The sequence below is a fragment of the Pseudopodoces humilis genome, chromosome 3 (assembly GCF_049639895.1).
Source record: "Pseudopodoces humilis isolate 2021_Gansu_Grassland_sample_001 chromosome 3, ASM4963989v1, whole genome shotgun sequence".
In the NCBI taxonomy this organism is placed as follows: domain Eukaryota; kingdom Metazoa; phylum Chordata; class Aves; order Passeriformes; family Paridae; genus Pseudopodoces; species Pseudopodoces humilis.
In genome coordinates, this window is record NC_142202.1 from 54,348,339 (window position 1) to 54,360,617 (window position 12,279).

The 12,279-nt window shown below is 42.3% G+C and overlaps 1 long non-coding RNA gene across 2 annotated transcripts in view; it reads left to right on the forward strand.

Moving 5' to 3' along the window:
- Positions 1-12,279, forward strand: part of LOC106629153 (uncharacterized) — a 72,700-nt gene that overhangs the window by 53,692 nt on the left and 6,729 nt on the right. The gene's annotated exons all lie outside the window — the stretch shown is intronic.

Below are 12,279 nucleotides of genomic sequence, written 5' to 3' on the forward strand. Positions count from 1 at the left end.
CAGCTTTTTGTTCCCTCTCGCAATTTGTGTTCTTTCATGTTCTGAAGCAGCTCGTAATTACAGTGTGTTTCTAATTTTTCAGGAAATGTGGACATTTTGAAAAGAAATACAATGTTAACAGCAGTGGGGTGAGCACCTTCAAGAAGGTGAACTTAGATCAATACACTCAGAGCCTTTTGTTAACTTGGATCCTAAAGCAGGGGGGACACACGACACACTCCAGGAAGGAAAGCAAAGTCTAGAAAGTGCCTGAAAGCAGCTGTAGCTCACTGACAGAATGAGGTGAGGTCGTCCTACAGCACTGCAGACGGAGTGAAGCAGAGACTTTTTATTTGTTGAGTGCATGAAAACATCTGAGGCAAAGGAAAAGCTATTTCAAATGGGCATTAGCATGCCTGTTGGCACTCTCAGACTGATATCAAGGGCGCCCTTGAGCTCGGAGCCAAGTGGAGGTACACCCCTTGAGAACCTGAGGTGACAAAGTGCAGGTGGAAATGCTGTTCAAATGTATATTTAATGGACATGGGGATAAGCTGTGTTCCAGCCAGTGAAGGTAGAAAAAAAGGCAGAAAAACCCCCTCTAACAATACCTCATGGTCGATAGCACTAATGGGAAGCAGGACTTTGAAACCAATAGAATTACTCTAAAGCAAACAAATTGAACTGCAGAAATGAGTGGACAACTAGTAATTTTTAAACCCACTGCCCAGTGGGTCATGTGTGTTACCCTTTCTGCCTGAAATATGAGGAAGGTAGAGCAATTAGAGCCTGCTTCTGCAGAGTCCAGCTCAGGTAGTATGGATTTATCTGGGTTTCTTCACTCTAGATCTTCATTCTGATTTTTGTGGTGACTAAAGGGAAATTATCCAAATCAGAAACAAAAGTAGAAATTGTCCCTCTGACATTTGCTGGCAATAGTCACCATTTTTCACCACCTATAGGGAGAATACTTCGAAGTTTCATTGTCAATAAATATATTCAAAATGCTAATGTTAGTTGCCTTAGCAATATTTGTTCATTTCTTATGAAAGACCTCTTCTTGCAGTTGCAGAAGTTTCCGGGTATTATAAACCAGTTCTTGCTTCCGTGTAGACCCTGAGAATTCAGGGTTTATGATTTGCTCTTTCTTATTCTCATTCAGCTGTGATGTGGAATCTTCCCACTCACTTGGTTTTTGCAGGCTAATATTCACCGAGTTTGGCATTCATCTCACTTAACCGTAGTTATTCAAAAACTACACAGTTTATCTGAGCGAGTAGTCTGGGCCGCCCCTGTAGTCAGTGGTGAGACTCAGGCAGGTTGATTCATTCCATCCTCCCAGATATCACCCTCTGGAGGTGCCTGAGTCTCTATAGGGAGACAGATGGCCAAGGTTAGGTGAGGTGAGCCTCAACCCCAGTGCTCAGCAATAATGACTTGGCACGTGCCCAGAACACCTGGGGTTCCCTGGGGAAATCACCCTTCCAAACTCTAGTTAGAACTTGCACCTTTTAGCATCCAGAATTAAAGGACTTTTTATGTGATTTCTTTCGGTCCAGTGTACATGTAGGTTTTGTGTGTAATAGAAAAAACTTTGCCCTGTGTTTGACCTATATACTTAGACACAAATACGGCCTTAAATTACATATTCAGTATTTTTATATATCTGCTGTCTGTGTGAACATGCACATATTTTCTGCATAATAATATTCAGATATATGGTTCTCTATGATACTTTACTATTAAAGTGCTGGCAATACGCTCAAAGCTTTACAAAATACAGATAAAGGCAATTCCTGTCAGAAGAAGGTTATAATAAAGATGAACATTAGATTCACAGGGAGTGAGAGACCAGAAGATTCTGAGTTCCCTGTTTGTTTTTTAGCCTCATTTCCTTAGAAAATGAGGCTTCTGTGTTGCACTGTGGGTGAGGTGAGGTGTGTAGCTGTCTTCTCAGTGACTTTTGAGCTGGTTGGCCAGCTTTAGCCAAATATATCCAAAGAACACTTTCTCAAGAGACAAAAAAAGAAAAAAAAAAAAAAAAGGCAGCTATTTAGAAGAGAGAATGACCTTACTGAGGAAAAGATACAGGGTATGCCATATTGGTGCTAGAGTATCTACAAAGGAATCCTTTGTGGAAATCCAAGTAGGGGTAGTGCATCACCTGTCACTGGTGTTGTGCTAATCCCTAGGGAACTGGGCAGGGAGACCCATAGGAATCAATGATTTAATGATTTTATGATGCAAGAAACATACTCTACACTAGCAGTGGCCTTTATGTTTGAATCTTCCTCAAGAATGGAATATATTAAGTGTTTTCCCAACCACAGGAACAAAGCTCATTAACTGGGGGAAGGAGCAGTGGAAGAGATGAAGCTGAGGATTGGTAGAAAGTGTGAAAGGAGAGAAGAAATCAGCATTCCTACAGTTTCTGCCGTTTCTCATGTGCAGGTTTATCTATCTGTTCAATATGACATTAGAATTACAGATATCTTTCTAAAGTATTATATTCTTGGCTAGTTTTATCAGGTGAGGGCATCTCTGATTAGCTGTCCTGTGGATTTCTAGCCTGCGCTGTGTGATCACTAACACAGGCGTTAACCTCCCTCACCTGCTTTGACATTGTTTTCGAGGTACAGCTTTACCAGCTTATTAAAAGAGCTGCCAGATGTCATTTTCTGTAAGAGCAGAGGGAAGAGTTTATTGGCCAAATAGCTCACTTCCTGGCCTCGGTGTTCCTATGAATACAGCTTTATCAACACACTTTATCAAAAACAGGCAGTTCCAAGGTGCAAATGGTTTCCATCCCTGCCTGCTGATGGTGAGAATTAGGAGTATTTTATCAGATGCCTCTGATGCATACAATGACTATTTTGATTCTGATACTGGTGCAGGTTTCTGTAATAGCTCTTTGCTTTTCTGAAAATAAGAAGAGAGGGATCAGGTTTCTAAACTGAGATTTTCATATTACATGTTCTTGGATTTTGCACAGGAGCAGGTAGACTTGGATTGTTGAACTGGGTGGGATGAAACAGGTGCTGTTTCTACCCCACGAATAGCTTCAGGTGTCCCCAGGGCTCTGGGTTATCCTGTGCAATGCAGTTTGCCCAGGACTGTGTGTGCAAGATGCTTTGTGAATCTCTTTCCAGCCCAGCTTGTGGCCTTTTAGGCAAGCTGTTTATTCTGTCTTGCTGCTATTTTGGACTTTTGTCTTCCCAAGAAGATTTTCCAGAGAAAGCTGAGGGAGAAAGAAACTGCCATGGCAGTGATGGCAAGCATTTTAAGTGTGCCTCCCTACCCCTGCCTGGCAGCAGCCCTTGGACTTATGGAAGCTTCCAGATCAGTGGAAGAACTGATTGTGTTATGAACTGTAGGGAGCAGAAATGTCTGCCACTTTATTCTACATTTCTGCTTCCCACTGCTTACATACCAGGTGATGACCCAAGATCATATCATCCAAGACATGCTGCACTTGCAATTGGTGAGATGTATCAATCGTTTTCATCTTTCTCTAAAACACGAGGTACTTTATTTGATTTACAATTAAATGGCAAATCCTACAGTATATTCCCAGGACCCCAGGAATGGTAAGTCATTTGAGTTGTATTTTTAATAGATTGTTATAAATCATTTTTATATTGCCATAATTGATTAAGGTGCTTTAGAGAAACAGAAGACTGCACATTCCCTGCCCCTAGGAGTTTGCTTGCTAAGTACATATTGAGGTACAAAAGGTACTTTGTGCAATTTTATGCAGTGTGATCCCTTGCTACTAATGACAGTGATATAAATGTGGCCCATATCCTGAAACAACTTAATGTGTGCTTAACGCGAAGGATTTAGAGTACCTCCGGTTGAGTGTGGTGATTCATGCTGGAGAACACAAGAGACTGCTTCCTTCCCACCTGCCCTGCCACTAGAGGTGGCTGCCCTGCCACTGAGGGTCACTTCAGGGCCATCAGCCTAGTGCCATCAGCTTGCTGACAGTGACCAGGGAAACAGCAGGAGGAATAGGCCAAACCCATCCTCTGGCACATTATCCCAGAGCATTTTAGGGACTTTGTGAGCCAAAGTTTGTTTAATGGGCTGATGGAACTATCTTTTGTGAGTTTAAGCTTAAGCTGAAATCGATATAGTTGCAGTGTGGTCATATTCCAGCCTGGATAATTCTATTCTGCATTTTCAACTTCCTTTGATGCATCTTCAGATAAAGCATTTGTGCCCTAAAGCTGTGGCGTTCTGTTTGCTATTGCAATTTTGTAGCAGCTGCATTCCACTCCAGAGATAGATGCATTTTGGTGGTAAGTGATCCTTAGGTTTAAATAATCTATAATTCTTTGGAGCACTTTTTGGGCTTGTAAAAGGTGTAATACAAATCAATGAATAATTTTCACTCACCATTGTTTGTAATGTATTCTTAGTTTTCAACTGAAAATAAAATTTCTTTTCCTATTGATTTTCTTCTTTTATGTTTTGCCAAATTGATTTTTCCTTTTCCTAATGGAGCAGAAACTAACATATCTGGATTTCAGTTACTTTTCCCTTTCTGATTCAGCATCATTTAGGATATCAGAAGGAATAAAAACAGCTCTAAGGAATAGTATTCATTCATTAACTTCAAGGGAGCTGACACTGTTTTAATCCATTTTAAGGGAGAGCGTGTCTTTTGGGTTTTTAAATTTCATCAGTGGATTTGTAAGTGTTCTCTAAACAAGTATTAAAGAGACAAGTATAAATATGATGTTATGACTTGGGAGGGAGAGGTGTGAGAATTAAGCAGAGTTTAAGGTAGGCCAAACTGTTGGGTTTCAGAAGAAAGTTTTTGAGCTCTCACTGAAAATGTAGGTGGGGTTTTGCAGGGGTTGGATGATCTACTTCAGTTTCTGCACACCAGGGTCCTTCTATGTTCAGCTGGAACAGTGACAAGGTAAGTATTCCTATGGTATTTTCAGATCAGGAAGAGTCACAGTTGTCTTAAGATACAAAGTGTGAACCTCAGCTGGTTGCTTGTTTTTAAAGATGCCAAGCACTCCTTTCCATTTAGGAGATTAAGGGGGTCTTTGAGCATCAGGTGGCTAAGAAACAACTTGAGAACTTCTGAAATGTTTGGCCTAAAAAAGTTGTGAAAGACCAGGTCATTCCCCCAAAGTGAATAGTATTATCTGAAATAAATTGTGGTATCAGCTTCGGAATCAGTGTTTCTTAGGAAGCTCAGCTATGATTAGAGGGTTAATACAACCAGTGACTACAGGGTAATAATTCAGGCTATTTCAGTAGAGAAAAATGAGATTAGAAAATACTGAGATAAACAAAATGTTTTTTTAATGTATCGGGTTTTGCAAAATTCAACCTTAGTATAGAGAACCAGAGAACTGACTGAAACAGTACCATAAAGTTTAGTATTTATCCCAAGAAGTTATGAGGGATAGGAGATGTTCTGGAGAATGGAAAAAGTGCAAAGATAGGTCTATCCTTAATAAGGAGAAACAGCTGAACCCAGGGATTTGTAGTCAAGTTGTATACCTGCCAATACATGGAACAAACAATCAAACAACAGATCATAAACCCCTTGAACAGAACAAGTATATGAGCAGGACAGCTGGCATGTATTTGTCAGGAGTAAATCACCTGAAACCAATCTCTTTTCTTTCTCAGTCACATAAACAGACCTTGTAGGTTGGAAAAGAAATGGTTGTCAGTTGCCTTGATTTTAAATGGTTTTTCACACTGTTTTACAAGTCAGAAGCAACGTGGCAAAACCAGGATGAGAAGAAACTGTTCTCTGAGGTCAGTACACAGGTGTCTGGCAAGCTGTAGTCAGAGACCAGTTACCAACGGTTACCTGTGCAACTACAAGGGGATTTTGAGTGGGTTGCTTTGGGATCTGTGCTGGGACAGAGTGTGATGCAGAGCAATGGTGGAAAGCAGAGGTTCTTTGCTTTGCAGCCTGGGGTGGGCTGTGGGCCAGGTGGAGAGCGGGTTCATAATGTAAAGTAACCTGGAGAAGTTCCATGGGTGGTCTGTACAAAATGGGGCATGGACAGCTGCAAGACTCTCCTTTGTTGAGTTAGGAACACTGAATAGCATTAATGCATGAGAGTAGGTGACTTCTTGAAGAGAAGGTTCTGGGTTTTGGAGTGGATCATCTTAGAAGAGGTAATGGGTGAGATGTGGGTCAATAGGGTGACACACTATTGATCAGCAAGGAACATGATCAGTGAAAGAAGAGTAAACAAACTGGGGTTGCCAAATCTAAAGAAAGAAGGAGCATGATAAATCTTGAAAGATTACTAAAAAGCAGAAAAAAATAATCTGTACTCTTTGTCTACTGGGACAAGGGGTAATGGGCTGTAACCTCAGTGAGAGACATGGCTTAGATGCCAGCAAGATCCTTCTACTAGTGATAATTGTGAAAAGAGGAAATAGCTTGCTTGGAAGCTTACCAAATGTCCATCCTTGGGGGTTAGACAGATTACAGTCCAGAATAATGTAGGTCTTATTCATCTTGCCTTTGGGAGACGAACTAAATGTCCTCCTGAAATGCCTTTCAACTTTAATTTCTTGAATTTAAGAATCTTTTAAACTACATTCTAATCTCCTTTCAGTTTGGTCCAGGTAAGCCTACCTAGTCTATGAAGAGTTAAGAATTTCTGTGTTCCTTATTATCTTACAGAATAGTTAGCATTTAGCATCAATTAAAATGGCAAAGTCTTATGATTCGCTCTCCACCTTTGCTCAGCCTTATCCATTACTCTTGAACCAGTTAAATAAATATGGTTTAACCGCAGTCTACTGAATAAATGTTCTCTCTTTATTTCTCTGTATGTATGTCTGTACATATATAATATATATATATATTTGAAATTATGATTCCATTTATCCCAAGTTTCTGGAATTTATTGATTTTTTTAACAGTGTTTAAATTACATCCACTTTTATGGAGACAAATCTGTTGAAGAATTAAACAGCAAAGTTTGCTCCAATCTATAAACATGACAGGGGGATGATTTCCTCTCATTTGCTAAATATACTGCTCCTTAGTTGGAGACATAAATAAGAATGTTGCCTAAGTAGGTCATATTTGAGCTAGGGCTTTTCAAAAGACATGAAAGCACCCACCGTGAATATACACTTCAAAGCCAGAACCCATTTTTTTGTGCACATTTTGTTCCCGAGAAGTTTTCCATCTGTTCTAATGTCATGGCTTTGCCACAGTGGCTTGTCCTCAGACTCTGTATCTCTGGCAACTCATATGTTTTACTTTTTAATGCGGCAGGTAAAGGAGATAATTGGAAGACCTTCAGAGACAGCTGGGGGGGGTGGGCAGGAGGGAAGGGGAATCTTTCACTTCTAAATGGAGGCGAAGGACAGACTTCCTCTGCTCCTTGTTGTTAGATAGCTAGTTTGATTGGATGCCAGGAGCTGAAAGGAGGCAGCGTGCATTTTGAAAGGCTTTTCGAGGAGCAAATCTGAAATTAAACGACAGATAATATTTATAGAGGTTAGTGAAGTTCACTTCACCCTGCTCTCTGTAGCAGTGTAGTTTCAAATTCAAGATTCTTGATGGATTTAAACCCTTTTTCATCAGCAATAGTCCGACCTGATCTGCCTGTCACTTTCTAAAACGATGCCTTTCTGACTTCTCCATGTAGCTCTGAAAGGGGAGGAAGCTTCCTCACTAATATGTCACTCAACCCACCCACCTAGACACCCACAGCTTGTTTGAAGCCAGCATAGGAAAAAAAAGACCACCACACCACACACCCTGGATTGTAGCCATGCTGAAGAAAGCGCTTCTTTAAATATCAATATCAGTGAACACTGGTCCTAGGGGTGAAGCCAGAAATAAAACCCTACTTAACTTGTATCTCAAGCCACCCCTCAATCTCACAAAACGAGTTGAGCTGTGCGTTTGCTATTTTATGTGCAAATCAGTGGCAGCATCACTGTGTTATATTTACAGAAGAATTTTTATTTGTTTGCATTGCAGAGTGCCCATCACTCACACAGGGACTTCTGGAGCACCACTGGGTGCCGTATGACTCACGAGTTGCCCTACTCAGTGTCAGTGGTGACACTTCTCTAATGGCCCGAGGAACAGAAGGAATGTCCTGGGTCTGGGGTTGGTTCTGCAAGGAACTGGCTGCAGTGCCATTGCTGATGCGGCAGTGTGGAGAATGACACAAAAGTCAGGGAATGGGTTTTGCTGGAACCAGACACCAGCAGGAGCAGTGATTTCTGGGGAAACAGGAGGGCTTCAGACCTAAAGGCCATGTGCATATGCCTGAGTAAGTCCACAGTGATGGACTGAAGGGCTGAGCTCAGTTCTGGGGCTCTGCAGCTCCCTGGACTGTGCCTGGGAGAAGGCTTTCACATGGTATAAAGGGCTCCTCTGTGTCTTTGGCACAGTGGCCAGGCATACTTCCCAGGGAGCAAAACCTCTTTCTAAATATCTGAAAAAGGTCTTCTGGGGCAATCTGCATCTTCCCACCCTGAGGCTGATAATATCCACCAATACCACCACTCTCATTGCAGACAGCCCTGAGAAAAGCGAATGCATGTAGTACATCACCACTCACATGGACAGCAGCTCTTTGGGCAGCACTTGTGTTTGCTGGTCTCTAAAGAAATGCCAAACTGCCTTTCTTCCTGCTTTTGAAAATGCCAACATGACACAGTCCTAGCAAGCCTGTGAAACACAGTCAAGATTCAGAGCAGAATGGACTGCCACCTGGTTCACAGGAACACCTGGCAGTGGGATATATGGAAACACATTGCCATATACAAGGAAATTAATGTTTTTATCCATTCCAGGAAGATAGGACAGCATAAGAATAAGTCTTCAAAAGACTTAGCAATTAAGAGCAGAATGGATGTGAGTCATCTGTCCAGCAAAAGTTGTGCCAGATGCAGACGCAAAGTAGTTCAGCATGTTAATCCCACTTAGGCAATGCTTGTCCTATGTCAGGGAACATTTTCTGTCAGTTTGTGAGGTGGTACATGCACATGCATGCATATGCATGAACTTCTGTGTAATTTAGGGTTGTTCAGTTTGCTTATCTGCCAGTTGTTCATCTTAGGGCATTTTTAATATATCTCAAAGTAATTTGGAAGTGTATACATTTTGCATTTTGGTCCAGATATTGTCAATATAGCAAATAACTAGCTGCCTAAAAATTTGGATTTCAGTTTGAAAGAAATACTTTTGTTCTGAAATGTGATGCAGATCAAAGCAAGCAAAGCAAAGAAAGATTGAAGAAATTTCCAGCAGCTCAGCAGGGTCTATACCTGCTCAGTGGAACAAAGAGGACAGTGGAATGCAGCCTTGACAGTAAACCTTTGCTGGCAGTTTGCAAGACTCCTAGTTCCAGGGCAGTTCTGCAGGGAAGGAGACCCTGAGTGCTGAGCAGGTGTCCCAAATCCCAAGGCTCACCTCCAAAGCCTTGAGTGAGGTTCCCAGACAATTGAGAAGTCAGGTGTGTTTGGAAAGGCATCAACAGTTTGGGAAGGAATGAATTTCTGTTTTCTGATTGGAAAATTTCTGACCAGCTTCTCTTTGAAAAGCTTTGGTGTTATTCAATTTGTGGAATGGGACAGATGCAGAATCCCTCCTTTCTTGATTAATCCTGAAATCCATAGATATCCTGGTCTCAGATTGAGCATCAGAGCTTTTGGAGGTAGAACATGACAGGTGGTATGGCTGATGAGAAATACTGGCCAAAGTGCCACTCTTTGCCCTGGTAGCTCTAGGCTTGCAGATGACTCCCCAGGTGATGTTTTCAGCTAGTCGGAGAGATCTTATCTTGCAGAGAAGCCCAAGATTTGAAGCTGGGGAGTGTTTATACCTTCACCTCCCTCTACTTTGTAGAAGAGCAGCTTGCTGGACCTTGTGAGACAGACTCTGAGGTTCTGGAAGGTGAAGTCAGAATGTTTTGGTGAAGGTTAGACACGACTGCTGTCCAAAAGCTGATAACTATATGAGTGTGGAGGTACTAAATGTACAAGGTGCCTCAGACTGCTTGTAAGAGCGGTGGTAGTAGTGGCAGACATTGTGATGCTGTAATGTGATTTACTCAGCTGTTTCCCATGCTTACCACGACTTTATTTACATATTCCTCATATTGTGCAGGTTGTCTGGATGGGGAAATGTGTACAGTTGGGAGTGGATATGACTTTTGAAACACAGACCCAGGGTCATGTGAAAAATGCATGTTGCTGTTTTGATTGCAATCAGTTGTGAAAATGCAAGAGGATGAAAAGGTTTTTGCTGGCTTGCTAATGTGTGCATGTGTATTCTTTTTCATGCTATTTCAATGAAAACACCTGGAAATGAACTGAGAGTTGGAGGATTCAGGGAAGGAAAATGAGCTGCCAGTGCTGAAGGCAGCCAAGTTGAGTAGCAGAGAGCAATATGCTACAGCTTGTGAGGCACTGCTGGGAGATAGGGGAACAGAGGAGCACAGAGGTCAGTGCTATTAACTCTGTGTAGTGGTATGTGTGAGTGAGAGCAGAGCTTTTTCAAACAGGGCTATTAATTTCTCACCATATTTTGCTGATTTTTTTCATCTTCAGTTTTACAGAGAAGATACACTTTTGGTGAGGGCTTGCAAGCTGCCCTTAGAGGGGCTGAGTAGAATCAGGTCTAGCACTGATCTCTCTGAATTCAAGCGGTTGGTTGCAGTGACAGGCTCACGGGAAGAGAATCAGCCTCTTGGGGGGTCCAAATCTTCCTGGCTTCTTCACTTCACTGCTCAGCTCGCCTGTGAAATGCATGAGCTGTAAGCACACGAAACATGAAGGCATAAAATTAATTCAAACTCCTAAGATGCCCAGCTCTAAAATCGGCCAGCAGCAAAGTGTGGAGCAATGGTAATTAACTTCCATGGTGGCAGCTCTGGGAGAGGTACACATTGGGTACTATGGGAGACTTGGTGTGATGCACTGCAAGCACTGCTGAGGGGGTCATGGGCTGGTGACAAAACCCCCCCGGGACCAGGGAGCACAGCAGGATGCTGGAAAAGAGCAGCTCTGAGGGGAGGAGATAAAGAAAAGGGCCCTTTGGTGCTTTCTGTATTCCTCCTGCCCCTCCAAACGTGGCAGCTGCTGAAAGAGGCCGTGAAGTGTGTTTCTCCTGAGTGCTTGCTGTAAACAGTGCGTACAGCAGCGCTGATTATACATCAGCTCGCTGGGCTAACTATAGCATAGTAATTAAAGGGGTGAGAACATTTTGGAGTACTTTCCGCCACTTGTTGTCTGTGTAATCCCCCTGTGTTTGGCAATAAATAGAACTTTTAAGTTTAATTAATATACACTTGGCTGGCTATCCATTTAAAAGCATGCTTCGGTGGCCTGAGACATTATCCACTTATGCAGAGTGTTGCTGGAAGAGCTGGTGAAACACTGGAGAGGGAGTGCAGGGCCAGGGCAAGGGGTGCTGCCGAGCCCTGGAGCAGGGAGGCACAGCTTCATGTCCCAGGGAATGTAGGTCAGTGGGCAATTCAGAGCATGCTCTGACACAAGCATACAGGCAGTGCAAGAGAAGGCAGAGTAAATAAACAGCTTTTCTCCTGAATGTGGGGCAGCTTGGGCTGTTTCTAAAATTTATTTCTGAACGCTGGGTTTCGTAAGTGAGTTCCTCTCAGGCTGAGGTGTCAGAGGGTCAAACGAGTCTTGAGAATAAAATGGAGTCTAGTATCTCTTTCTTTCCCTCAAACTTCTTTTGTGTAGGGCTATTCAAACCATTGCTTTTTTTTTTTTTTTTTTTTTTTTTTTTAGTTTAGCAGAAACAACGGCAACAAAAAAATTAGTTTGGATTAGATCAAATATACATTCCTTCCCTCCTCCTCCCCTCCTGGGATGAAACAAACAAACAAATCATGCCATTTAGCACCATTGTGTCATTTGCCCTGGAACAAGCCATTTCATTTCATGTGCTTTTTGAAAAGCAAAGGCAAGGAACAGCTAGAGTTTCATAAAACTGCCAGAGGACTTGGACTCCAGTCCCAGCTCCAGTGAGTGCCGAGTTATTTATCTGCAAGAGCAGGGTGTCAGCGGGAGCTATTTCAGGCCCCCCTTTGCTCCAGAATGCACCCCAGGCTGATGTTTGTAGGAATTTTCTGTGGGTGGCAATGACTCTGTGCAGGTGAAGGAGTGAGTTGTGCTGCAATGGATGCACAAAGTGAGCCACGGAACAGGGTGTATGAGGAAAAGACTTGGAGAGAAAAAAGATTTCAGGAATGAAATAGATTTATAACGTTGCAGCTTCTGCTTTTTTCTTTCAGTCTCTGATACTATTTTCCT